Source organism: Phyllobates terribilis, unplaced genomic scaffold (genome assembly GCF_046119375.1).
Source record: "Phyllobates terribilis strain yellow unplaced genomic scaffold, ASM4611937v1 Scaffold_14__1_contigs__length_39327217, whole genome shotgun sequence".
Lineage (NCBI taxonomy): Eukaryota > Metazoa > Chordata > Amphibia > Anura > Dendrobatidae > Phyllobates > Phyllobates terribilis.
The window spans coordinates 9,809,159-9,834,296 of NW_027362774.1; the positions used below are offsets into that span (position 1 = coordinate 9,809,159).

Sequence of the window (25,138 nt, forward strand, 5' to 3'; positions counted from 1 at the left end):
CAGATGTGACCATCACGCTGCGTTTGTCAGTAGTGGGCGGCTGTTAGGGTGTTTTTTCTTGGAATTATCTGATGGATACAAGCTCGCCCCAACAAACCCCCTCTCCCTCTTTATCAAGTGACTACCCAAAAATAAATAAATAATATTAATACAACGAAATTACACATGTATGACAGATGCACAGCAATGAGGATGAGCTAACTTGCAGGGACACTGGCAGATTTGACAATTGAGGAAAGATAATCTGACAAGGTAGAAACCTCAGATTTCATAATTTCTGTAACAAAAAGGTTTGTTTTGTCTTCAATATAATTAACAATGCTGAAAGTAAAATAAATAAAATTACAAAACACAATAAACACATAAGAGAAGATGTCCAAAGTAAATACTTTATAGCTGGGGCCCCAACTTTTTAGAAGTCACAATAAAACTTGCTCCAACTTTAATTCCTCTACAATTTTATTACTTTTTTTTTTGTACTATTTATATACAAGAACTTTGGTCGGTTGGATAAAAAACAATGATTTTATTTTATTATTTTTGAGGCAGGCAAATAGTAACATACATATTTTTTTTTTTTATGGAGGAGGTAAAAAAAAACAAAAAAACCCTCTGTGCTTTACTTTCAGAATTTAAATACTTATTTCCGGCTCCGTTACTAGTGACCTCTGTCAACAGGGTGAACTTACTTTTAACAGTAGGGACCGACTCTCATGAATATGAAATATAACATTTAAATGAGATAAGAAAAAAAATATATATATGGCCGTAATCAGAGTCTTTTTTTTTTTTTTTTTTTAAGAATACGGCTTTCACTAAAGCAGAAAACAGCAGCGCTTCGAGGCAATTTAAGACTGCAAAACACAAACCATTAAGTTTCTGCATTATCTTTTAATTTAATCTTGAATGATTTATAATCCATCACAGAGGCTTCAACCATATCCAATTATTCTCTGCTCCTTGATTGACAAGAAAGGTGATTTATTAAGCTAATAAAAAGTGATGTGAGCTGAGCTCATATAAAATATAACTAGCCGGACAAAGACGTTAAAGATACACTGTCCCCCTTTCTTATTTATTTTGTTTTTATTTCATGCTCTCAGTCAGGGGGGGAGGGAGGATGAGTCTTTAATTCTCCGGTAATCAAGAGACAACCCAAAATCCAGTGTGGCTAGGCCATGTTAATTACTGCTCCCTGGATAGAGATGACCACGTTGCACTGATGCAAAAGCACCTAGTTTTTGTTTTTGCAGCCTGATATCTTGGGGAAGAAGAGATTGCGCCTCCTGAAATTTTATTCTGTTGCAGACACAAAATATTAATATCACATAGCTCCGTTTCCCAGTTACTCGGCAGATTCCTTCCCCCCCTCTCTCATCCCCAGCACTAAAAATGCCTTCTCTCTCTCTCTCTTTCCCGTCTGTGAAAATGAGGCTGGAATCCCAGTATGTCTGTTTGCAAATCTCCATTATACATCAAGCAGTGGTAACGGCAGAATGCGTGTATGCATGAATTAAGTAGAAGGCAGAATAGTACTAAAGTCATCTTGTGTAATTGTTTACCTAATGCAGCACGAATACTCTTGGGGTGGGAGTGGGGGGCGGAAAAGCAGGTTTGTAAGATGAAGTGCAGGACTATAAGTCCTTTCCTCATAAACAACAGGATACCAGTTTAATGTCCAAGATGCTCGCCTGTCTCGGTGAGCACAGCACTTCAAAACTAATGGTGCAATCAAAGTCTCTTGCAATCACACAGCCTGTGCCTTTAGAAATAGTGCCGATTTGCAGCAGTCATGTAGCGCCGCTACACAGTGCCAGAACGCCGTCCAAATAGCACAACGCTACGGCGCAGTACAATTACAGAATCAGTCGCTGCCACCGATTGTATCGTCAGAGGAGTTTCATGCAGTCAGGCCTAGTTGTAAAAAAAAAAAAAAAAAAAAAACTGCCTATAATGTATGGTTTTAAAAGGATACATGTATTTTTCAGGTTTAATTTTACGTTGGTTTTGAGAATAACGGTAATTATTTAAAGGGTGAGAGGTGTCGGGGGTTTTTTAGAAAAGATTACTTAGAGCAGACACTTGCAGAATGCCCAGGGTCAGCAGCCGATTTGCTTCTCGTGGAATGGTTAGAGAGCACTTGAGCATTAACATACGCTACTATTACATCCCCAGGGGTAATGAAATCAAAGAAAGGTTTTTGAAGGATGGCCTAATGATGCTAAATGCACTTATATTTTTATGTCGGAGGTATTGATTTTTTTTTTTTCTTCCTCCTCCTCCTCCCTGGCAATCCTCCTCTACGTTTTTCTTGTGTTGTAGACATTAGGGCTGCAGGTAAAAGGGTGCCGGTGATTACAGGAGGACAGTAAGCTGCACGCTGGAATTAAAGACAAAAGGATGTAAACAGGATGCGTAATTAAGACACCATAGAGCCAGACATTATGACTGCTCTATGACATAAAGACAGAGGGCCGCACAGAGCAGGGCTGGAGCGCACAGGCTTGTCTGGACATGGAAACACACATAGAACTGCACATCGCTAATCTGTGCAGAAAGGACGAGGATTGTTCACTCTCCCCTTGTATGTGTTCCTGTGGCCACCACCTGTGCATTGACACAAGGAGATTGTGCATTACTGTAGTGCTGGAATCTGTCCTCAGCATTTCCTGACATAACCAATAGAGATCCGTTCAATTTTGCAAGGAATCATTTGGGGCAACAAATGCTGATATATTTACAGCGGTGTCATCATACATCTCAGGATTTGTAATACATCATTGGTGGAGATGTCTCAAAAGAGGAGGAGTCTATAGCAACCAATCAGAAGCTCGGAAGTGTAAAAAAGCTTTTCTTGAGCCATTTTAGCCAATCAGAATGGAGTCAAAATCCCACTACTGATATTGGTGCACTAGTAAAGGTCCATTTACACTGCAAAATTATAGTGAATGAGCAATCTTAAGGATGCTCACTTCATGACAACCTTACAGTCTAAACAAGCTGCCAATCAAATGACAAACAAGTAAAACACTCACTCATTCTTCAGGTGAAATTACCGTATCTTTTGTGCTACACAAAAATCATCGTCCTGTGTAAAACATGATTTGTGTTGCAAGGAACAATGGCATCCAGTGCGCACTATTACTAATCATTCAGTGGGCATCTGAAGAAGGCGGACTGCCTGTGTTAAAGTCTGAATACAGAACCAGACCGGAGGCACTAAATGACCACTGATCAGCTACACAGCCAGTCCACTATTCTGATGTGCACTGAACGATTTGTAATAGATAGGCAGTTATTTCAGAGGCAGTTAGTCAGGGCAGGAGTCAGGTAACCAACACTTTGACCACTTACTCTCTTTTAACTATGTTTGTTAGCTCTCACTTTTTCCTCTATAGTCCTCCACTTTCTAGTAACCCCTCAAATTCCTACACCTAGTAAGAAACTCTTCATCTCTCCCTCCATCCTCCCCATTCATCTCACCTCCTCCTCCGAATTATTCCTCAACATTCAATCCTGGATCTCCAAACACTTACAGCCACCTCATGCTCTCTCTTGCTCCCTCCTGCTAACACTTTCTCTGCTCCTCCTCACAGCTGGAGATATCTCTCCAAATCCTGGTCCTCCTCACCATATCCCCACAGTTACTTCTACCTCCTACCACGACCTTCCACAAACTGTCGCAACCCTTCTAACCTCATACCCATCCAACTAATCCCCACTTCCTCAGTTGCACTAACAGGAGCTCTATGGAACGCTCGCTCCGTCTGCAACAAACTTTCCTACAACTACGACCTTTTCATTACTAACAAACTTTCCTTCCTCTCCATCACCGAAACATGGCTTACCCCCTCTGACACAGCCTCCCCAGCTGCACTTTCATATGGCGGATTCCACCTTTCCCACACCCCCCGCCCCAACGACAAACATGGTGGAGGCGGAGGTTTTCTCCTCTCAGATACCTGCGCTTTCACCCAAATATCACTGCCACCCTCCGTTACACTCCCCTCTTTTGAGGTGCACTGTGTGCGCATCTATTCCCCCGCTGACCTCCAACTGGCCGTCATTTACCGACCCCCTGGGATAGCCACCACTTTCTTAGACCACTTCACCACCTGGATGCTTCACTTCCTTTACACTGACATCCCCACTATCATAATGGGTGACTTCAACATCCCCATTGACACTTCCCACTCGTCTGTCTCTAAGCTTCTATCCCTCACTTCCTCCTTCGGCCTTGCTCAATGGTCTTCGGCAGCTACTCATAAAGATGGCCACACACTGGACCTCATCTTCACCCGCCTCTGTTCCCTATCTAACCTCTCTAACTCACCCCTCCCTCTCTCTGACCATAACCTCCTCACATTCTCTACCCTCTACTCTCCAGGTGCACAATCCCCACTCCACAAACTTGCACACGCTCGCAGAAACCTCAAACACCTTGACCTACAGTCACTCTCTGAATCCCTCTTACAGACATAAATTCCTTACACAATGCAGATGTTGCTGCCGCTTCATATAACACCACAATAGCTGCAGCTCTCGACTCGATCGCCCCTCTCACACATACCAAATCTCGCACAATCAACAGGCAACCCTGGCACACCAAACTTACTAAAGAACTGCGACGGGCCTCCAGGGTTGCAGAGCGGAGATGGAAAAGGTCTCACTCCATCGAGCACTTCATCGCATTCAAACAATCCCTCACTATTTTCAAGTCTGCACTCACTACAGCAAAACAAACCTACTTCTCATCTCTCATATCCTCCCTGTCTCACAACCCTAAACAGCTATTTAACAGTTTCAATTCTCTCCTTCGTCCCCCAGCACCTCCTCCCTCTTCTCTCATCTCAGCCGAAGACTTTGCCTCATTCAAGCAGAAGATTGACACCATCAGACAAAGCTTTTGCCTAAAGTCCGCACAACCCCTCCTCATATCTACTCAACCTTCCTCCTCCAAACCCCACTTTTTCACCATTACAGAAGGTCAAGTCTCTTTACTCTCCAAATCACACCTCACCACCTGCGAACTTAACCCAATCCCATCCCACCTCATCCCTAACCTTACCACAGTCTTCATCCCAACCCTAACCCACCTCTTCAACCTGTCACTAATAACCGGTGTCTTCCCCTCATGTTTCAAACATGCCGCAATCACACCCATCCTCAAAAAGCCCTCCCTTGACCCATCCTCTCTGACTAGCTACCGCCCCATATCACTTCTCCCCTTTGCCTCAAAACTACTAGAACAACATGTCCACCTTGAACTGTCCTTCCACCTCTCCTCCTGTTCCCTCTTTGACCACCTGCAATCTGGCTTCCGACTGCATCACTCGAGTGACTGCCCTGACCAAAGTCACCAACGACCTACTAAACGCCAAATCCAAGCGACACTACTCCATCCTCCTCCTTCTGGACCTGTCATCTGCCTTCGACACAGTGGACCATTCCCTCTTACTACAGATTCTCTCATCTCTTGGCATCACGGACTTGGCCCTATCTTGGATCTCCTCATACTTAACAGACAGGACATTCAGCGTCTCCCACTCATGCACCACCTCCTCATCTTGCCCCCTATCTGTCGGTGTCCCCCAAGGTTCAGTTCTAGGACCTCTGCTCTTCTCCATCTACACCTTTGGCCTGGGACAGCTCTTAGAGTCTCAAGGCTTTCAGTATCACCTCTATGCTGATGACACACAGATCTACCTCTCTGGACCCGATATCTCCTCCCTACTAACCAAAATCCCACAATGTCTGTCCGCCATCTCATCCTTCTTCTCTGCCAGATTTCTAAAACTCAACATGGATAAAACAGAGTTCATCATCTTTCCACCCTCTCATTCATATCCCCCAACTGACCTATATATCAATGTCAATGGCTGTTCACTCTCCCCAGTCCCACAAGCTCGTTGCCTTGGGGTAACCCTGAACTCTGATCTCTCTTTCAAACCACATATCCAAGCCCTTTCCACTTCCTGCCGACTCCAACTCAAAAATATCTCCCGGATCCGCGCATTCCTCAGCAAAGACTCTGCAAAAACACTAGTGCATGCCCTCATCATCTCCCGCCTCGACTACTGCAACCTCCTGCTCTGTGGCCTCCCTTCCAACACTCTTGAGCTCCTCAAATCTATCATTAACTCTGGTGCTCGACTAATCCACCTGTCCCCCGCTATTCCCCGGCCTCCCCCCTCTGTCAATCCCTTCACTGGCTCCCCATTGCCCAGAGACTCCAGTTCGAAACCCTAACCATGGCATACAAAGCCATCCACAACCTGTCTCCTCCATACATCTGTGACCTAGTCTCCCGGTACTTACCTGCACGCAACCTCCGATCCTCACAAGATCTCCTTCTCTACTCCCCTCTTTTCTCCTCTTCCCACAATCGCATACAAGATTTCTCCAGTGCATCCCCCCTACTCTGGAACTCTGTACCCCAACACATCAGACTCTCGCCTACCATGGAAGCCTTCAAAAGAAACCTGAAGACCTACCTCTTCTGACAAGCCTACAACCTGCAGTAACCACCGCTCCACCACATTACTGCATGACCTCCTCTACCCCCACCTACTGTATCCTCACCCATCCCTTGTAGACTGTGAGCCCTCGCGGGCAGGGTCCTCGCTCCTCCTGTAGCAGTCACTGACTCATTTTGTATATTCCTATCACATGTAAAGCGCCATGGAATAAATGGCGCTATAATAATTAATAATATTATTATTATTATTATTATTATTATTATTATTATTAATAGGCTGCCATTGGTATTGGCAGCACAAATTCTGTTTATACAGGATGATGTGCTGCCGAGAACGATGAAATTTTGTGCAGCACAAAAGATCATTTCACCTGACTTACTATCGTTTTGCTGATTTGTCAGATCGACAGCCTACTTAGACTTCAATATTATAACGAAACGAGTGTTCTTAGAAACGCTCATTTAGGATAATTTTTATGGGTAAATGGACTTTTTATAGCTATAGGCTATAAAATGACCACTGATGAGCAAACAAGCAGCGGATCGACGGTCGTCTAGTGCCGCAGGTCAATTTGTGTAAGAGTTTCTTCACACTGCCTTTTGGAGTGTCCATCAAAGGTGTTTTTCCTGATATACATCTCTGACATACACCTCTGATGGATGCTACTCTACAGTCATCCATAGACCTCCATTGGGAAAGTGTCGATGGTCTCTGTTGGGTGAATGTGGACCCATGGATACACTGAAGTATGAGCCGGTAGCTTTCACGGGGAATATGGCAAGTGGACACTGTATAGCACTGGGATCTTGGCTCAAATCTGCCCAGGTATAGAGTCAGATATTGCAATCCCTCATCGTGTGTTTATACACACAATCGCTCCATTTACGCTCCTGAATCAGTGTAACAACGTTCCAAACCAACAAAATGTCTTTTCTTCAGGTGTCTGCAAAGACGCCTTAGCATCTGAAAGTATCAGACCTGAGTTACTAATCAATATTCTATAGATGATTTTTTTCCCTTTATTAACCCAAACGAAAAAAAAAAAACTCCGGGAAGGAAATCGAACAATTTTTCGAACTACAATCTGAATGTAGAAGTAATGAAAGAAGGAGTCTCTATTAGAAGCTGAACGATGAACGCACGTTAAAAAGATCCATAAACACATATTTGTCTGGAAAATGTTCCCGCATAAAGCGGTTATTGAAAGGGCCCCGTTTTATCCTGGTGTTATTGTAATTTTATTGAATTGCTTATTCCGTCTCTGATATTGTGTTTTAATGGTAACATAAATCTGTTTTATGTCTGATAGAAACTTCATTTTAAGCTGGTAGAACAGATAATTTGACAATTCAACATAAAAAAAAAAAGACAAAACCAAAAGAAAGATAAAAATTCCTGAGATAAAAGATTGTATGGACACTATTACAGACTTGTAGCTGGTGGATTTTGTTACTGTCTCTTTACATTTGCGAGTTGCCTTCTTTTCCGCATTCACTTTCTTCACAGGTCAATAGGGTGCGATATTATTTTAATTGGGGTATTCTCCCACGGGACACATCTGCTGTGGGATTTTCAGCAGCAGAAAATCCACAGTGAACAAAATAAAAAAAACACTACTTCTGCAATGCATGGGGTGAAATTTGCAACAAATTGAAGAATCAGTGATATATTTCACATGCACACAACCAGTCAATTTTCTCTTTCCCCATTGGGTGTGGAGGACATTTTGTGAATTCTCATACTGCAGATTTCTTGCACTGAAAAGCGTATGGTAAAAGTCCACCATGTATACATGCACATTGCTACTCAAGCTTGTATGAAACAGAAAATGACAGCTTTATCTGGGGCCTGATTTCTGTGAAAACAAATATTAGGAGTTAAAAGTTTTCAAGCCCCACAAACATGAACTGTCGCGAGAAAACCAGGACACAGAAGAGCTCGCCTCAAAGTTTATAGGGACGGTTAATTAGTTTGAGAGGTAGAATTCGTTTAATTACCACAGTGTCTGCTGTGTCATTCTTTCATCTCCCTCTCGTACGACTCAGCCTGCTCCCTGACCCGTAATTCTAACAGTTTCACAGATATCAACATGGGAAACATGGATCCAATCCCGGCGCCCTGACACGCTGCACTGAGAGGAAGACGTTTCTGCAAACCTAATGAACCCTGTTTTATTTGGGCTCTCTGCCCACATGAGCCTCTGCCAGGAATACTTGCAATTTCCAGGCTTATCTGGTGAAGCTGGGACAGCAAATAGAAGGTTGTAAGACCCGGCGCATTTCGATAATCTCAGAAGACATTGCATTGGAAATAACACAGCGGCTTCTATAATATTTAGCGAGAGACCAACTGAATGCACGTGACTGACAAAACACACAAACAGGAGTGGCAGACCATTGTCATATTCAATGTGCCAAATTTGCACCTTTTTCCTTTCAACACCAATTTTGCTAGATTTGCTAATGCCAGATTTCCAGTTCTGCCAGTTGGTTTAACAGTACACCATGTGCTATCCTCCTAAATGAGAAAATCCTACGTGATCTTTCAGTATTATGGTCAGAATGAAGCAGGCTCGTGGCTTATCGCATAATGCACACAACAGTTTGCTATTTCGTCTTTGGAAAATGCTGTTTGACTGTTGCGGGAACATGTTTGTTTTGCTGGCCTCACAGTAGGACAGACTGTTGCAATCCTACATCTTCTGCCGTGCCAGATTTCCAAAAGATGAATCTCACAATACATATGGTTTTAAAGAGCAAATAATTAGAAGCAAAATTTATTAACCATTAGCAGGGTGTTTATCGAGCCAGCGTTCAGCTGCAGAATCGAAAACTATCGCACTAGGCAAACTTTTACCTAGCAGTGCAATACGTAATCCAATAATAGACGCAGACTTTACAGATGTACTGAAAGATCGATGAACCAAGAGGTCTTAAATCCTATGCAAATTTTAAAAAAAATTCTTGCAGGTCCTGACAATGGCGAAAGGACAAGTACCAGGTCATCAACTTCATATTCTAAAAACTGGCAATATAAGGACCCCTTAAGTAAATCAAGGCTGAAATGTCACAATTATCTCATTACATCAGTGAGATATATTAGTGACTTTTTATTTTCTCCGCAGGTGTCATGAACGCTAGAAAGAGTGAAAAGTGATATTTCAATAAAACACAATACAGAAGAGATAATCCGAAGTTCCGGAAATAGGAAGACAATATTGACCCCCCCAAAAAATTACCGTAGTGAGGGTACGTTCAAAAGGCACAAATTTTTCTCTGTGTGTTTTTGCCAAAGAACAACTATAGGCATCCGCCTATATTACATCAGTCAAGGATTTTACCCTCTGCAAAGGGTGAAATTTGTGTTGAAAATCTACAGTAGATTGATGCTCTGGAGACTTAAAACCTGGCCTATTTCTGCTGTGGACTTTGGTCAAATGTCCACACACAAATCGGGATGGAAAATTTGCAGTATAACCACCATATGTGCATACCCTCGTGGACAACACAGACAAGGGAATGTATACGTTATAATGCCACAATCACTTTGTACTTTCGAGTGCAGCAGTTTTGTAGCTGCGCTGTGTACTCATTTTGTGGTTTTCCTAAAAGGTAAACCTCTACCTGCTGATGATTTTAGACACTTCTTACTCCCATGACACCGGTCACTTGAAGTTCTGGTTTAGAGACTTACATCAACATTTACAGTGATCCCAACTGTAGAATAAAGGATCCCCTCAATCCTATAGCCCCTTATAGCCTCTGTGACTACAGTAGGATAATTACTTTGTGGTTTCTTGTAAAGCCAGAAAGATAGCAAAAGCCAAAGTGTTACTGTATTTTGTATTACAACGCAACGCGATATTTATTTCCCGATCATTTAAATCAAATCTGCATCTGCGAAGGCAGTAAGATGGCGCCACAAGGAGATACTGAGCTGTAGGGGAGCTGATAATCTTGGCAGCCATATTTAATACTAAATTCTAGCTGTTCTCATCACATTTCTGAGGAGTGAAGAGTGAATTAATTCTCAGTGTCTGACTTCCTTGCAGAGATCCTCTCTCAAACACTGTGCCTTAAAGAACACATCTTGGGCTGAGTTCGGTTAATCTAAGGACAATTAGTTCTTGCCCTGCAGACAGCACAATCTATTCTGGTCCCCTGCACAGGGGCCATGGAGTAAATTTCATGATTATCTCTTTCCAGCTACTGTTCCGATGCCCAAAGCACATTCACAGAGTACCAAGAAACTAACCAAATACTCCAGCAGAACAGGTCGCATCTTACTCGTCATATCTCAGGGCTCAAAGATGGTCAGTGCTATGGACAGGCCACACGGCTGTAAGCTATGATGAAAGATTATATCCAAAGGGGTAAGCTGTGTCAGCTTACACATGTTCAACCGCCATACAGCTGCCTATGTAACGATCAGTGTATTCACTGTGACTGTAAATGACACAATATGGACGCAGGAGGATGAACAAATAACTTCACCTGGAGCTACCACTATTCTGATCGGCCCAAACAACACAAGCGAATATCTATAGGATAGGTCAGAAGATAATGGCTGGTGGAGTTTTACATTTCATACATTCACAACGGCTATTCCTGAAGTCTCCTCAAGTTCGGCTTGACTGTGCATGAACGCGTTTTCAGTGATATTATCCCAGAGGAAGAATAAAGAAAGCGGTATCGTCTCGGTGCTACCGCGGATATAGGTGTCTAGAGATGGAAAGGTTTTATTGGAACTATGCGTTTCAGAGTTGGGTTCCAGATGTACCTGATGAAGGAGTTGGACCAACTCTGAAATGCGCCATTCCAGATGTACCCGATGAAGGAGTTGGACCAACTCTGAAACGCGTCATTCCAGATGTACCTGATGAAGGAGTTGGACCAACTCTGAAACGCGTCATTCCAGATGTACCTGATGAAAGAGCTGGATCAACTCTGAAACGCGTCATTCCAGATGTACCTGATGAAGGAGTTGGACCAACTCTGAAACGCGTCATTCCAGATGTACCTGATGAAAGAGCTGGATCAACTCTGAAACGTGTAGTTCCAATAAAACATTTCCGTTACCTTATCTCTGGACACCTATATCCACGTCAGCGCACAGACGATATTGTTACCTTTTTTTCTTCCTCTGGGATATTTTCTTAGTTCCGTAATCCAAGAGGTTTGGGACCAGTGGTCGGGACAGCAGCCTTATGGTGGAATTACCTTGGACCTTCTCAGTCTTGTGCCTGTCCAGTACAACCATATCAGGTGCTCCAATACCTATGTACATCTGGCAAAACTGAGCCACACATGGAGTGCTTTTCTTTTCATTTTTTTTTTTATGAGTTTTCAATGAGAAGGGAGAAAAGCAGCCAAACCCCTCCCTTGAAAATAAAAGGATTGACCATGTTGAAACCCAACAAGCCGCCCAATCATTCTTTATTCTGACATCTTTCCCATTAAACTCTTCCGAGCAAACTTCCTGATGGCAAAAAATATTGAAAAAGTGGTCATAGGGAAAGGGAAGAACATACATGCCCAACTTAAAGAGGGGAGTCCAATATATTAAAAAACAGTCACAAAACTCCGACCAAGAAATAAATTTACCTTCTTTTTTTTTTTTATAACATGGACAACTCGCCAGAGCATGTACAAGATCCTGAAATATATACTAGTTGTATCCAGCAATGGATATATGTTTTCCTTCTTTAACTTTGTTACATATAAAAATATATATATATATATATATATATATACCAGAAGGTTCATCTACCTATGTATGTGTCTTATGAATGATAATGGATGCCACATTTGTATTGCAGGATTTTGAATAATATATGATGTTGCCACCACTACATTAATCTACGATCTGGATATGTGTGGATGAAATTGCTTACTCTCCCAGCAATGTGTTAATGAGCCTCTCGGGCCGTCCATGATGGGAGCGCGCCGCTCGGCTAAGGTAGTGTGCAATGTAACTTAATACAAACTGAGAGCCTGTATGGCTCATCTCTTCCTGAATGAAAATATCATTTTAATCAGATGTCTCCTCCAGAAAAGTACTTCAGCGTTTCTTTGTTAAATCTTTTGGCAAGGTTCCGACAAAATGATATTAGTTTTCAAATGTGAATGTCTTATCATAAACACCTACCCTAAGACAGAAATAAAACATGCCGGGTTTTTTTTTTATCATTAAATTATGCGTACATTTTTATTTATTTTTTTATTTTTTGCTATAGAATATTCTGTGCTGGGAAAATGAAGGTCTTGAGGTGAATGATAAATGTCAGGACTGACAAACAAGAACATTTTCTATGATGTAATGTGAAGGGGGTGCAGATAGTTCCCAATCTCTCTGAGGGGGGTAATTACTACTTAATTGATAATTTTCGCATTCTGCCTCTACATGTATTGGAATGTTAGTGCACGCCGCTCCTGAACTTGCAGTATTCTTTTTTTTTTCCTGCTGCAATAAGTTAGCAAATTTTCCCCATGTTTTGTGAACGTTTGTGGGGTAGAAAAAAAAAATTGCACTATTTGGCTGACCACCATATTTGTGCTAAAATTTGTGACACTTCTATCACTTATTAAAAAGTATGATGAAAAGAGGGTGGTGCAGAAGAGGAGGCGGCGAGAGGGCCACCATCCGTGCAACAAAGGTATTATTAAAATCATCGGAAATTAGCACAAATTAAAGGGGCACCCCATGCCTATCCACAGCAAGCACACCTTCAATAGCTTTTTTTAGGATAAAGAAAATTGCACCTCTCAATAAAGAAAAAAAGTTATTATAATAGAAACAGCATAGTGTGAACACAACCTTACTAGTCAATCCCACTGTGGTTCTTCACGAGTGACTCCATCATACACCAGAGTGAACAATTCCTAAAGGTGGAGAACTTGCTAGGCAAAAAGGGGTTTGCCAGGCCCTTCGATAATGGATCCTTAGTGCTAAGTGCACATGGGAATTTATTTTTGAGGTGGTCATAAAGAACAAGTTTTTTTTTTAGTGGAAAACACTTCAAGAAATGCTTCTTCTTTGAGGATTGTTTTGTTTCCTAAAAGAGTTTTAAAGAGTTTTTTTGCAGCCTTTTGATTGGACGGTGATAAATTTGGAGCATTTTCCATGACGAGACACTTCATAGAAAAGACATGTACCGTATTTTTCGGACTATAAGACGCACTTTTTTCCTCAAATTTTGGAGGAAAATGGGGGGTGCATCTTATAGCCCGAATGTTGCTGGGGGGGTATATATACACTGTCCCTGCTGCTAAAGAAAATGAATATTCACTGCTCCTCACGCCCATAGGAGTGGGGAGCACTGAATATTCATGCTCCTTAATGGGGTCACACAGTGTATCAGCAGTGCGGCTCCTGCAGCTGCCGGGCGATCGCGTGTGCCCGCTATTAAAGGGCATGAATATTCACCCCCTCCCCACGCCCATGGGGTGAATATTCATGCCCTTTAATAGCGGGCACACGCGATCGCCCGGCAGCAGCAGGAGCCGCGCTGCGGCTACGCTGTGTGCCGGCTATTAAGCAGCATGAAGTCACTGCTCCCCGCGCACACAGTCCCGGCATGGGGAGCAGTGACTTCCGGCAGCTGATCTCTCCTTGTGAGCCGTGCATGGCAGTGACGCCATGCGTGGCTCACATGGAGAGATCAGTGCGGGCAGACAGGTCGCAGCGCTGGGGGAGAGAGAAGAAAGGTGAGTAGGAGTGTTTATTTATTTTTTTATGTGCAGCCTGATGGGGATTAGGGGGACCATGCATACTAGGATAAGGATGAGGGGGATCATACATACCAGGGTAAGGATGAGGGGGCCATACATACCAGGGTAAGGATGAGGGGGCTATACATACCAGGGTAAGGATGAGGGGGCCATACATACCAGGATAAGGATGAGGGGGCTTATACATACCAGGATAGGGATGAGGGGTGCCATGCATACCAGGATAGGGATGAGGGGTGCCATGCATACCAGGATATGGATGAGGGGTGCCATGCATACCAGGATAGGGATGAGGGGTGCCATGCATACTAGGATAAGGATGAGGGGTGTCATGCATACCAGAATAAGAATGAGGGGTGCCATGCATATCAGGATGGAGGGATGCCATGCATACCAGGATGGGGATGGGGGCCACGTATAATAGAAAGGGGGGGCATATCTACCAGGATGGGGGATATTATCAGAATTGGGGGACATTACCCCTATAACAGTGTCAGCAGCAGACCCGCTCCCCCTTAACAGCGTATCATGACCACATTTTTTGCTTACATTTTTTTTTCTATTTTCCTCCTCTAAAACCCAGGTGTCAGCCATGTCTGGTTACCTAGAATAAGATGCATTGTTTTTTTTGGTGATGTAAACTACAATTTTTCCATAAAAACAGGTTTTTGTGCATCCACCGATTTTCAACCCAATTTAAAAGTGTTTTAACCCATTTTTCGCATTTTAAGAAATGCAATAAAGCTGCACTGTTCTTTGGAACAAAACTCGCTGTCCTTTCTTTGCTTGCCGCTTTCATTTGCCTAAACGTAAATAAATCTTAAGAAATACTAGATTAGGGATTGTCCTAGTTACGGAATTTAATCAAAAAGTTTGGTTTCTCGCATCCCTTTGATGGCGCAACAACTGTGAAATTCTATTTCAAAGGCCTGGCAAAGACTACAAGTATATTGTACAGGCTGCAAAACCAATTGTTCTCCTGACTTATTGTACATAACCAGCAAAACACAATAAAAGGAGACAAGAGTGGAGAAAATGCTTTTAAGAGTATTCACAGAGAGGCCTGTTCTCTGGTGGTCGGAGCAGAGGGCGCCTTTATTCATAAAACAACGACAAACAAAAATATAATATATACTTCTGACCTCGCACAGCATGATGGTTGGTATATGCCACACCTGTAATGTATATCTATACCTAGTCATAGGTAATAAAACATGTAACCTAAAGGTTGATTATTAGTTCCCAATATTACATTCCTAACGTAAAAAAATAAAACTTTTTCAAGCGATAATGACATGCAAGCACCATCATGTATTATGTAGGACATATAACTTTATCCGTCAGCCATTTACCAGGCTATGATTCTTGCTAATTTGTCTACTGAGATATTAAGTTTCCATATATTCTCTATAACTCAAACAGGTCTTACTGTAGATACAATGTATATATCATGTAGTGAAAAGGTGCAAAATACCACAGGCAACCAAAGACCATACAGCAGATGACATGTACAAACATAAAGTAGTCTCTGACAACCACAAGAATGGCTGCATAGGTTGTCATGCTATGGATCGGGTCTAGTACATACCTACAATACACTGCTAACTGCCCAACAAGCACAACTCAATGACCTTCACAACTTTAAGAAGTTCCCAGCTTTCAACTCCTTTCCTGAATCTTTTACTAAATATATTTTTACCTTTTGCCTTAGTGCTGGTCACTGGGCAATGATGGGGTCTATATGTGCGCAAAAGTCACTATTTTGCACAGAAATATATTAACTCAGTTGGACCTCGGGGAATAAAAACATCTATATCTAATGATCGCAAAACCCGGGTAATGTGCAAAAGATCCTGCCATTAGTAACAATGGTACGGTATTAGGCCAGGTTGAGATGGCCTCAATCCGCGGCCATCATTGGTGCCATGTGCAGCTCCCCGTGCCCGTCAGCTTCACGGTTGCGTGCAGTATTCTGGTCCATCGGTTGCATGCAGTATTCTGGTCCATCGGTAGCGTGCAGTATTCTGGTCCATCGGTAGCGTGCAGTATTCTGGTCCATCGGTTGCGTGCAGTATTCTGGTCCATCGGTTGCGTGCAGTATTCTGGTCCATCGGTTGCGTGCAGTATTCTGGTCCATCGGTTGCGTGCAGTATTCTGGTCCATCGGTTGCGTGCAGTATTCTGGTCCATCGGTAGCGTGCAGTATTCTGGTCCATCGGTTGCGTGCAGTATTCTGGTCCATCGGTTGCGTGCAGTATTCTGGTCCATCGGTTGCGTGCAGTATTCTGGTCCATCGGTTGCGTGCAGTATTCTGGTCCATCGGTAGCGTGCAGTATTCTGGTCCATCGGTTGCGTGCAGTATTCTGGTCCATCGGTTGCGTGCAGTATTCTGGTCCATCGGTTGCGTGCAGTATTCTGGTCCATCGGTTGCGTGCAGTATTTTGGTCCATCGGTTGCGTGCAGTATTCTGGTCCATCGGTTGCGTGCAGTATTTTGGTCCATCGGTTGCGTGCAGTATTTTGGTCCATCGGTTGCATGCAGTATTCTGGTCCATCGGTTGCGTGCAGTATTCTGGTCCATCGGTTGCGTGCAGTATTCTGGTCCATCGGTAGCGTGCAGTATTCTGGTCCATCGGTTGCATGCAGTATTCTGGTCCATCGGTTGCGTGCAGTATTCTGGTCCATCGGTTGCGTGCAGTATTCTGGTCCATCTCATGCTACATCTGCACTAGGATACTGTCTCCAATTGGTCTGTATGCAGTCTGTCCCGTTCAGGGACTGGAAACACGCTGATCTGATATATCATGATTTCACAAAATATTACATGTCCCTTAAAATGTGATAAAAGTTGTAAATATTCAATAATTAACAAAAATGGTGGGAGACAAACCATTAATAAAGATACAGGACGGTGGAGATAGCACTAATTAGAGGCTGTCCATTAACTGTAGAGATTGATGAGCAGGCGGATGGTCCCGTAATTGAATATCAGTAAATAATCAGTATCATCCCCCTGTTTTTGCCGTGTTGCGCTGCAGCCGCTGGGTCGCTGTAGCCGGCGAGGACCGATACTGTAACATCGTCATGTGAGCCAGTGCTGAGAATGTGTCTCAAAAACGGGCAAAGCCTTAAATACAGCAAATCTCTTTTATGAAGATTCATTCCCTCAGGAGGAGACACATATTTCCTTTCAAAACGAAATGCTTTTCACAGACATTACAGCCATAGAAAGAGCGGCTTTGATCCTTTTATTAGCAGAATGTTTCTCTATGATGTGCACAGAGATCCACTTCACCTCTTTTCCTGTACACAAAGTAATCCCTTGTCTTAAAAACCAGCAAATCTGACACTGAAACACAAACACGTCTTTTATAAAAAAAAAACAAAAAAAAAAACAGAAAACAGAAAGAAAGGAAGACAGAAATCCTGGTGGTGGGGAGACTTTCAATCCCCAGGGACACGCGGCTCGGAAATAGTCCAATGGATATTTGTACTCTTTGAGGTTAAGTTAAGGCCTTGGCGGTAAAGCCTGGACATGGAGCGAGTACTCGGAGATCAGACCTATCGCCCCGTCGTGTCGGCGGTAAAGCCTGGACATGGAGCGAGTACTCGGAGATCAGACCTATCGCCCCGTCGTGTGAGGACAGCGAACCACACCGAGTACAGACACAATGTATGCCCCACTGATTATTAATTATTGTATACATGTAGTAGTAAATGTATCAATCTCATTAATTCTGGGTGTTACAAATGTCTGTTCCAATAACTATGTGGAGCAATGACGTCTGCTGGGATGATGGCAATGATGGGACATCCACTGAACTTCTACATATCTACAGCACAGGCTGCTGCTAATCACCGGATTCAACAGTCTCTTGCCACCTATCTCCGCATCAGTGGTGAGCCCAGTGATTGTCAGCAGCGGTCAAATGCTTTAGATATGATATCCCTGCATCTGTACCTGCCGCTCTCCTCTGGATTGTACCCACCATGTAGTAACGCTGCGGTTCCTATTGATTCCTGTAAATGTCTCTGTATTTATGGGGCCATTTTGTTACATGATTGCATTGTTTCTGTTTTAATTCCTTCAAATGTAACTTTACAATCATAACTCTGCACAGAAATGACTGCAGTTCATTCACATTACACGCAGATATAACTGCAGCGGAATTAAATATTTTCAGAGTAATTTAATCTCGGCTGAAATATTTGCTTCGTACTGTGCAATATTTACTTGGAAATGACAATGTTTTGTGTCTCTCCCTCTTCTCAGGTGTTTCCTTTCTGTGTATCGAGTGGGGGGATAAGAAGGTCGTGGCATTTAGCTCTATAGGTGCAGAATTTACACGTGTCCTCGCAGCTTTCATCCTCGCACACTGCCGCCATCTTGTGAAGCCATCTATAGCATTAATGCGTTCTGTCAATGTGCGGTCACCGACTGACATTACTAAAAGCGATGACGTCCAATATTTAGGCCTGGATTATGTTTGCTATGGATTGGCCCAGACAACGGTCACTTACATTGGACCAGATTTCTGATTAAAATCCAAATGCAGATGAGAAGCGACGTCACAATGTGATCGTGTGTAAATCAATTAGAATTACCTTGTGTTTATTAAATTAGAATTGCATCCGGCAGAGTTCATGGTGTTACTGCTGTCTTTTCTTCTCCCCAATTGTTTTTTTTTTTTTCTAATCCCCGGCTGCCCCATGCCTACACTTCCCTGGTCCCCTTCCAGTCTCTTCACCCCACCCCAGCAGGTACCACATGATGTGTGACCACTGCAGTCAGTCACTGGCTGTAGCGGTGGATGTGCTGACACCACTGAGGCCTCCGCACATCTTGTCGATACAACATTGCTGGAGCCGAGGGACTGGTAGGGACCAGGGATGAGCCAACATTGGATTGGTAAGGTTAGTACTAATCTTTATACTCCTTACCATTGGATGTGGTTTTAATAAAATTTAATGAGGCTGGACAACCTCTTAAAATTTATAAAACAATGGATCATTAATCCCTGATAGACCCAAAAATCTCAGCTTCCTAAAGTGACAGCCTCAGGTAACCAGTAAAACAAAGCTATTGTAATTTTCTTACCATACCTGCGCAGAAGACAAAATTCAAAGGGGTTGTCCATTACTACAATATTAATAACCTATCTGTAAAATAGGTCATCAATACCAGATCAGCGGGAAGGGCGACCACCAGTATCTCAAACGATCCGCTGGCGTCTGGATGTAAACATTGAAGGGAGTGAACACTGCAGCTCCATATACAGTGTAGTGGCCGTTCCTGGGTACTGCAGCTCAGCTCCTCTTCATGTGTAAGCCACAGTAGTCTGGGGCGACCACCACCACTGGAGATAATAGCTGATTGGTGGGGTAGCCAGGGTTGGACCCCACGAGCTGATACTGATGACCTATCCTAAGGGGTTTTCCACTTCTGCGATACTGATTACCTATTCTAAAGTATCTTTACCATGTTGTCACAGACTCACTATTCCCTGATTATGAACATATGTTGATGATTTCTTGACCACCATTCACTGTCACTAGGCAACTCACACATCATTACAGGACAATGAAAATATTTCACCTTACCGCTCACTTCTGCATTTTGTTATCTGCTGTTACAAGAATAGTAAAGTTTTGCAATCTTCCAGATGGGTATATCAGAATAATAAACCCTTTCTGTCTTGTCCTGAGGAAGGGTAAATGCTGCATTCAAGATTTAGGCGGTGGAATAGACTGCGGAGAGATCTATACTGGAGAAGTCACCGGCTGCTCTATATGTGATTGGAATGACAGCGGCACATCTGCATAGTCAGCAATGAAGCGCTGTGTAACAACTGCAACATGCTCAGCCTGAGCGTACATCTGCCATTCCTTGCCTAGTACCTGAATATCAGAGAGAAGCAAAACCTGGCAATATGCTGCCGGCCCTTTAAAAGGAGGTGGTCGAGGATAAAAAAAAAAAAAAAAAGGAATTTTGTTGGAATGCAAATAGGAAGACATCTTCCTCTCTCTCACTGTCAATACGTAAACAGAAACACATATGAAGGGGGCTGGCTGAGAATATTAGCTAAACCAAGCCCTTCTCAGTCCCTACATCATCTGTGCTTTTTTCACTGAAATGAACCGGCCAGCACCCTTCATCTCTTGACTATTCCTTTATCAATGCGACGGACAGGATCTCCCTCCTGGGCCTGGTGCAGCTATTCCATGATTCACAGGTACATATAATAGAAGAATTGTATGCACACAGCAAGTTCTTGGGATACCAGGTCCTTTTTTTCCGCCATGATTATCCCCATCCTAAGCCGCATGGCTTCACATCCCCTTTTAGCAGCTCTGTAAATGTATTTACGTTTCCAATGAAGTAAAAAAAAAAAAAAAAGAAGACAGCATTTTGGTGCAAAAGACATTTAGATGCAAATGACGCGATATGCCTTCAGTATAGTAGTTCTGTGGTTCCTTAGGGGACAATTCTCAAAACAGCATTCAAGACTCACAGATATCGGGCTGGCATTAGTGTTATGCAGAACTGAAGGGGGAACTTGTAGCTGCTGTTCAGAAGCCGCCTCAGTCAGAAAGTCTCCCGCAAGACACTACACTGTGTTCCAAATTATTATGCAAATAATATTTTCTCAGATTTTCCCAAATTACCTATATGAATTGCAGTCATTGTAATTTTCCAGTCAAATAACTATTAGAGCACAACTGAAAGGTTTTTGTACAAACTGCCTATGATAACAGGATATTTTTTAAAAAATAAAAAACTCAAAGTGCACTCAAATACCCTCCCAGATCTGTTGCTTAGATGTGAACTGCCTCCCACCATCATAGACACTCCTTTTGATGATGCTCCAGAGGTTCTCAATGGGGTTGAGGTCAGGGGAGCATGGGTGCCACACCATAATTTTGTCCCCTTTTATGCCTATAGCAGCCAGAGATGCAGATGTGTTATGTGCAGCATGAGACGGGGCATTATCATGCATGAAATGATCTCGATGGTCCAGATGGATGGAGTGGAGGATGGCTGGTTGATGGACACCCCATGCAAACACGGCTACGGCGCTAACAAGGAGGAGGTGGAGTAATGTTTTGGGCTGGAATCATGGGGAGAGAGATTGTCGGCCCTTTTAGGATCCCTGAAGGGGTAAAGATGAACTCCATAATGTATGTTGAGTCTCTCAAACAGCACTTCCTTCCATGGTTCAAGAAGAAGAACCGTGTATTCCGCAGCAAGATCATTTCATGCATGATAATGCACCATCTCATGCTGCACATAACACATCTGCATCTCTGGCTGCTATGGGCATAAAAGGGGACAAAATTATGGTGTGACCCCCATGCTCCCCTGACCTCAACCCCATTGAGAACCTCTGGAGCATCATCAAAAGGAGTGTCTATGATGGCGGGAGGCAGTTCACATCTAAGCAACAGCTCTGGGAGGGTATTCTATACCTCATGCAAAACAATTGAAGCAGAAACCATCCAAAACCTGACAAATTCAATGGACGAGAGAGTTCAGAAGCTCCTTTCGAACAAGGGGTCCTATGTGAAAATGTAACATCACCTAGAATAAAGTTTTGAGTTGAAAACTGTTTGATTTCAGTTTGTAATAACCCGCTAATGCTTATAATTTCAAAAATGACCATTTTTTTGTTCTTTATTAAAATGAAAAGGTTGAAAACTCTGCTGTGCAGAATAATTTGGAACATGCATTTTGAGTGCAGTTTGAGTTTTTATTTTTAAAAAAATATCCTGTTATCATAGGCAGTTTGTACAAAAACCTTTCAATTGTGCTCTAATAGTTATTTGACTGGAAAATTACAATGACTGCAATTCATATAGGTAATTTGGGAAAATCTGAGCAAATATTATTTGCATAATAATTTGGAACACAGTGTACATTCTACTCCATCTGCTGTGTCAGGGGCTAACTGCTCATTAGTCCATATGATTAGAGGGGTTTTCTGGGGACATAGTATGCCATTAATTTGAGATTGTTGTGGTTCTGGGGGTCTGATTCATGGCACCCCCACAGGTCAGATGATCAAAGGGCCATATGCAGCCCTTCTCTAATTACCTGGCACAGCCCCATATGTTATTGGTCGGCTGTGCCTATGCAAGTAAACAGAACTGTGCAGTACCAGACGCACCACTGCGCAGTACCAGACGCACCACTGCGCAGTACCAGACGCACCACTGCGCAGTACCAGACGCAGAACTGCGCAGTACCAGACGCACCACTGCGCAGTACCAGACGCAGAACTGCGCAGTACCAGACGCACCACTGCGCAGTACCAGACGCAGAACTGCGCAGTACCAGACGCACCACTGCGCAGTACCAGACGCACCACTGCGCAGTACCAGACGCACCACTGCGCAGTACCAGATGCACCACTGAGCAGTACCAGACGCACCACTGCGCAGTACCAGACGCAGAACTGCGCAGTACCAGACGCACCACTGCGCAGTACCAGACGCACCACTGCGCAGTACCAGATGCACCACTGCGCAGTACCAGACGCAGAACTGCGCAGTACCAGACGCACCACTGCGCAGTACCAGACGCACCACCAGACGCAGAACTGCGCAGTACCAGACGCACCACTGCGCAGTACCAGACGCAGAACTGCGCAGTACCAGATGCACCACTGCGCAGTACCAGACGCACCACTGCGCAGTACCAGACGCAGAACTGCGCAGTACCAGACGCACCACTGCGCAGTACCAGACGCACCACTGCGCAGTACCAGACGCAGAACTGCGCGGTACCAGACGCACCACTGTGCAGTACCAGACGCAGAACTGCGCAGTACCAGATGCACCACTGCGCAGTACCAGACGCAGAACTGCGCGGTACCAGACGCAGAACTGTGCGGTACCAGACGCAGAACTGTGCAGCACCAGACGCAGAACTGTGCAATACCAGACGCAGAACTGTGCAATACCAGACGCAGAACTGGGCAGTACCAGACGCAGAACTGCGCAGTACCAGACGCAGCACTGTGCAGCACCAGACACAGCACTGTGCCAAGGTTAACAATGGTGGGCATGTAGCTCTAGCTGCCATCACCCCTCCAAATAACTGATCATTAAGGGTGCAGGAGTCGGGCTATCAGAGATAGGATATTGATGGCCTGTCCTAGGTAGAAACCATGAATATCAGTGGCCTGGAAACCCCTTCAAAAGACTAGTAATATTCTCAGGGAGACTTACACCATTACAATACCAATACTAATAATATAAAATGCAGCTCATTAATAACTTTGCCTATTGGGGGGAAGAGTTAACAAGTTAGTCCAGAACTTATTGGCAGGCACACCTTTACCAGTTCAGTCTGTGCATTGCATTACATGGAAATCCATCATCATTAATCTTCACCATTACTGATCTATGGACTACTCCTCCCAGAAAAGAAATCAACTGTAAAACCTTTGTACAGACACTGAACAAGCAGGTATAAGAAATGTCAGGGTCAGCAGGTCTAGGAATGCTTTATAGATTTCCTACAAAATGTATCCAAGAATTAGAAAAAAAGTTATTCCTTGCAATGTATTAACGAATTGTAAAGTGGAAAACTATCAGCAAAATATTATTAAAGGACCTGAAACCTGCAAAGCTTGAATGATGGACGGCATTGGTTGTCCGTTGCAGGGGTTGCGGGGCAGTCTCCTCCACAGTGTTCCTGATATGTGATCCTATCTGACCCGTTCTGACCTGCAGTCTAAACTGTACATTTCTGATTCATCCATAGCTCACATGGAAGAGGTGGACACCAATAGGTGCGATGTAAGAAAACCTCATTCTACGCCCGGCCAGCCGGCTCTATGAGGCCTTTGTGATTGCTATACTGAGCCTGTATCTTTTACTCCTGGACCGCAGCATGAAAATGGAACAAGCCAAGCAGTTTCAGATTCACTTCCACAGACATGCAGTGACTGTACTGTGCTGGGGAGAGGCCAGGGTTTGTGCAGACAAACAATTCAGGTCTTGTTCCCAATAAAATGCATGTGTAACAGAGTCAAAAGCCTTTCAGCCCCATGTTCACACACTGTGTACATTGGCTCGTGACTAATAAGCTAGCATCAGTTACCTACTGCAGATGGAGGCTTCATTGTGCTGGTCCCTTTAAATGAACTACAACGTCGTTCCCCAAGCAGCCCGGATATCTGCCAACAACCAAGAGGGTAAAGGAAGCTGCAAAAAGGAGGCGAGATACAAATTTGTTTCCCCCTCTCTGGGACACGTACATCAATTTCTCACGCTCTTCTGTCCGTTAGAGATGCCAGAAATGTGTTTTCCAGACCCAGGATTATAGGCCGCATTATTGGACCTTGGTAACCGCATTCCCCCCCACAGCATACGTCCTGATCGGTGACATATGTGCTAACGCAGCACTTATTGTGACTACCTGCGATACTTTAATCCTCAATTTATTTTGATACATAGATTTTTTTTTTGTTTTTGTGGCCTCTGACGGTCTCCCAACAACATCACGGGACGTGATTGAGGGGCAAACGTGAGTTTGACAGGAAGGAGGACTTTGGGAACGATGAAGGAAATTGCAAATACATCACTATAAAAGACGGACGGACCTACTGAGCCTCCAGAACGTGTTTTGGGCTTTTCCCCCCATTATGGTCAGACAGTAAATTTGTCATTATGAAAATATAATTGGTTGGCGTGCTCTCCTGCTGGGCCCCGAGCTCTTTACCCATTTACGACCGTCAGACGAGGGAATTTCAGCCATGGCATGAAGGAAAAGTTTCCTTTCGTTGTTTACAGTCTCAGAAATTGAGAACAATTGCGGTGGAAGATGTTGACATCGCGCCAGGTTTATGAAAGTCTATGGAGACACCGTGATCCCTGCGTTTCCTCAGTGCCTACCGATTAATCAGACCAGACTTGCTGCGTGGTAC

General features: G+C 43.7%; 1 protein-coding gene and 1 long non-coding RNA gene across 3 annotated transcripts in view; one reads left to right on the plus strand and one right to left on the minus strand.

Moving 5' to 3' along the window:
* LOC141175740 (uncharacterized) overlaps positions 1-18,840 on the plus strand; it is a 288,283-nt gene extending 269,443 nt beyond the window's left edge. For both annotated transcript variants that reach the window (XR_012253049.1, XR_012253050.1), the window contains exons 3-4: positions 12,298-12,437; positions 18,481-18,840. This is a non-coding gene — a long non-coding RNA (uncharacterized lncRNA). The remainder of the gene's footprint in view (positions 1-12,297; positions 12,438-18,480) is intronic.
* The window catches only part of TSHZ3 (teashirt zinc finger homeobox 3), a 78,323-nt gene that overhangs the window by 19,983 nt on the left and 33,202 nt on the right, over positions 1-25,138 (minus strand). The window lies entirely within an intron of this gene.